The sequence below is a fragment of the Lactuca serriola genome, chromosome 7, assembly GCF_051521515.1.
Source record: "Lactuca serriola cultivar US96UC23 chromosome 7, Lser_US96UC23_V15, whole genome shotgun sequence".
Lineage (NCBI taxonomy): Eukaryota > Viridiplantae > Streptophyta > Magnoliopsida > Asterales > Asteraceae > Lactuca > Lactuca serriola.
The window spans coordinates 177,932,869-177,937,684 of NC_136414.1; positions in this window are offsets into that span (position 1 = coordinate 177,932,869).

Genomic DNA, 4,816 nt, shown 5'->3' on the forward strand with positions numbered 1-4,816 from the left:
GGAAACTCCTGTTAAGCCCGTTGACAAGTCCTTACCACTAAGACGTTCTAATAGGGTTAGTGTTCAAACCCAGTTTTATGGTTTTCATATTACTAGTGAAGGGGGTACGTTTATTAGTGATGAAACACTAATGAATTTGGATGAACCTAGCAGCTACAAGGAAGTCATGGCAGGCCCAGAGTCTGCTAAATGGAAAGATGCAATGGACAGCAAGATTCAGTCCATGTACAACAACCAAGTTTGGAATTTGGTGGATAATGTACCGGGTCGTAAGACAGTCGGGTGCAAGTGGATCTTCAAGAAGAAGACGGACATGGATGGGAAAGTGCACACTTATAAACCACGATTGGTTGTGAAGGGCTTTACTCAAACTCCCGGAGTTTACTATGATGAGACCTTCTCACCAGTTGCGAAGATAAAGTCTATTAGGGTAATGCTCGCAATAGCTGCGTTTCATGATTATGAAATATGGCAGATGGACGTGAAAACCACTTTCCTTAATGGAAAGTTGGCTGATGATATTTACATGAATCAGCCATAGGGTTTTGTCGATGCGAAGCATCCAAATAGAGTGTGCAAGCTTGAGAAATCCATTTATGGATTGAAACAAGAGTCTCGCAGATGGAATCTTTGTTTTGACGAGAAAGTTAAAGAGTTTGGCTTTCTACGAAGCGAAAATGAATCTTGTGTATATGTCAAAGCCAGTGGGAGTATAGTGAGCTTCCTCGTATTGTATGTCGATGACATACTGCTCATAGGAAACAACGTCCCAACCTTGCAGGAGGTCGAGTCCTGGCTTGGGAAATGTTTCGCTATGAAGGACCTCGGAGAGGCTGCTTATATTTTGGGAATAAGGATAGTGAGAAACAGGGAAAAGAGACTGATAGGACTCAGTCAGGATACATACTTGGATAAGGTACTAAAGCGTTTTAGTATGGAAATTTCCAAGAAAGGGGAGTCGCCAATCCAAAGCAATACCAAACTGAGTAAGACTCAGAGCCCGAGTACAGAGGCAGAGAGAGCTGATATGAGCCGAGTACCTTATGCTTCCGCAGTAGGATCTATCATGTACGTTATAACTTGTACTCGCCCTAATGCGGCCTTCGCTTTGAGCATGGTCAGCAGATATCAAGGGAACCCTGGTAGAGCTCATTGGATTGCAGTTAAGAATATTCTTAAGTACCTACGAAGGACCAAGGAATGGTTTCTAGTCCTTGGTGGGAGTGATGACTTAAGGGTACGAGGGTATAGTGACGCTAGTTTTCAGACAGATCGGGATAATTACCGATCGCAGTCGGGCTGGGTCTTTACCCTAAATGGAGGAGTAGTGACTTGGAAACGTTCCAAGCAGGAGACCGTAGCTGATTCAACGTGCGAATCAGAGTACATTGCGGCGAGCGAAGTGTCAAAGGAGGCTATATGGTTGAAGAACTTCATTGCATACCTTGGAGTTATGCCATCCATAAAGGAGCCAATGGAAATTTTCTGTGATAATGAAGGAGTGGTTGCCTTAACCAAGGAACCAAGAGATCATGGTAGATCTCAACATATCGACAGAAAATACCACTTTATCAGACATCGGGGAGAGGAGGGACTCCTCGTTGTGAAAAGGGTATCATTAGAAGAAAACCCAACAGATCCTCTTACAAAGGGACTGAGTAGGGTCAAACACTTGCAGCATGCTAGGAGCATTGGGCTGAAGGATGATATAAGTTTGCATTAGATAGGAAACGTGTAATAGATAATTTGTACTTGACATTTGATGAATAAATAAAGTTGTGTTATTTATGAGTAAAGCTACTATCTTTTGTTGGTTATTTATCTATTGTTTCAATTTTGCATGTTTTGACTTCCTGAATGATAGGATTCTTCGAACAATCCACAATCGTTCATATTTTGGAAGTAGATGTGAATGAAGACTGTCATGAATTGTTTGTAGATTGTCTAAAAAGTTTTGGGCATAGCAAAGGTTTGCTGCAAAGTACATGAGTGCTTATGAATATGATTTGAGCATTGGAACAAACCCGCGTTTGCTGGTATCACTTTGTGGTGTTTTACCTTAAGTGATCGCAAAGTGAAAATATCATATAGTCTTAAAACTTAGAGATATGGTTGTTGTTTGCTAGTTGGTTATGCATTGATGATGTGTAAACGCATTAGTAAATTGATGTTATAAAACACATTGTTGTGCATGATTTAATTGGTAAATAATAGATGCATATGAGTCGAAGTTAATATGTTCCAATATTCTATGAGAATAAAGGTGATATCTTGGCCACTTGATGATTTGGTTTGACTTATGTGTCGGGCCCGGTCAGAATGAAGTTGATGAGTTCAACTAAATTCTATGTCAAACAAATCAGAGATCGAGGAACAAATGTTGGACAATAAGCATTGTCAGCATGATATCTAGAACAGAGGATTATACGATCCCTTATCTAAAGGACAAGTTGTTGATCAGAGTTGACGGCGACGTATAAGAGTTATGATTGCTAATTGGATCCTGAAGTCATATGTGAGATATATTTACTAGGCTTATCCAAGTGGGAGATTGTTGGATTAGTGTCTAAGCCCGTAACTATATTTGGTATGTACTTCACCCAATTGTTCATGGTCCTTTTGGGTTGCCTTCACCAAAGCAACTTGACAAGGTAATTTATGGACAGATAGAGAATATTATGGTTTATTAATATATTATAAGAATAATATATTAAAGGAGAAATCATATTTATTTAATTAGCATTGGTCATAAATTACTTAGGAATTAATTTTGTGACTAAAAGAGATTAATTAAATAAAGGGGCATAAACTGTCAAATGTATGATAGTTGAGTTTTGGGCTGGGAAACCTAATGGAATAAAGGGGGAACGAAATTATGATAGGGATCCATCATATTTTCATCCAAGGCCTTATTCCAGAAGGTTCCTTGGGCTGCTTGGTGGCTAAGTTGTCCATTAGGGTTTAGACTGAAACCCTAGGAGCCTACAGTATAAATATGACCCTTAGGCTATGAAAATCAGCTACACTTGATTCCAAGAGATCCCTAGGGCCGATTTTAGCATCTCTCACCCTCTCTCATATTGCCTTCTTGCTTGTGGGGTTTGTGAACCACTAGAGGAGTTACAACTGTGACTCTAAGCTCAAGACCAAGAAGACTTCAAGGATTTCAAGCAATTTGAAAGAGGTAAACACTTAGATCTATTCTTATGATGTTGATTTCGAATTATATGTGTTAGATCTAGGGTTGCAAGTCTTGGATTCAAAGCATGTACAATAGATAAACCTAGATCCAAGCATTAGGGTTTGTATGAGAACATAGGATTGTTCTTATTCATAAAACCCATCAGATCGTATGTAGTCACGTAGGATATACTGAGGACTCTTGATATAGGCTTTCTTGCATGTTACTTATTTAGTTGTGGCTCTAGATTTGGATCATCTGCCCGCATGTCTATCTCACTTCTGGGTACATATGGTTATGCATTCCTTGGATTGTGTATGGGACGTTGTTGTGCTGTAGTGATCTACTAGATTTATATACAAAGATCCTTGTAGGATAGGATGCAACGGTAGCGGTGTGTTGGTTAGAATACCAGTAGGTTGGTTATCGCCTAGTGGAGTGCTCTAAGGGTTGTAGGTAGTCATGTGGGATAGCCTGAGAACTTTTGATCTAGGCTTTTTTGCTTGTTTCTTGTTTGGTTGTGGCTCTGGAATAAGATCATATGTTTGGGTGGCTATCTCACATCTAATTACTTATGGTTATGTATTTCATAGAGGTTAGTTAGTAGCAGAGCAGTATGATATGAGAGGACTAGTAGGCGGTAGGGAGTTGTATGATTGATAATTGCTTGTATTATGCGCCTATTTGATCATTGAGTTTTTATATGTCGACATATGGTGGAGGATGAGGTTGAGGTGGTCCTACTATCTGTTGTAGGTGAAGATACCTGGTGCGTCGTAAGTCGTAGGCACGAAGGCTCGAGAAGATTGGTTGGGTTTAGGCGGCACACCAACAAACATGGGGTATTCTAGTCTGATGACTGATTAGACCGTTGCATGTTAGCATTCCAGTCTGATGACTGATTGGGCTACGGTATTCCAATCCAATCATTGTGGGCCCGTTTTTCATGCTAATATGTTTGTTGTATGAAGTATTTTGGGGGAAACTAACTAAGCTTTGTGCTCATCTAATTGTTTATGTTCTTAGGTTAATTCGATGATCTTGGGAAGGTGAAGACATGATTGTACACACTCATCAGCAGCATTGAGGATTCCACATTTCTTATATTACTAAAAAAATTATAAATGTATTTTGGAATAAACGTTACACTCCAGAATGTATAAAGCTCATCTTGATACTCCTTTTGTTAGATCTAATTAGCTCATGGGTTTTTATTCTTTTTGTCCCTTAACCTTGGTCTTTATAAGTATGAGCTACTCTAGATCTTATGAGTATTATTTCCAGTCATTTATGAGCTTACATAATCACAAAAATCGGATCTTGGTCACTCTCATCCATCCATGCACGACTTCTTGAGCATTAGAGTGTGTTTTGGATTTAGGGTTTGGTTTAGTGCCCTTTTAAGCCATGCAAAGGTGTAAAGTCGGAGACTTTATCACTTCGGATGCTTATTAGGTGCAAATCTAAGAATTAGATGGTTGGTCTTTAGGCATTAAGAGCTTATTCTTAAGTTGGAAAAACTACGTGCTACACAGGGCGTAATTTTGGCTACGCTCAGCGTAGCCTGAAGTGTCCCCGATTTCATCTTAGGCTCTACGTTGGGCGTAGAGCATGGGGTATGCTAGGCGTAGCATG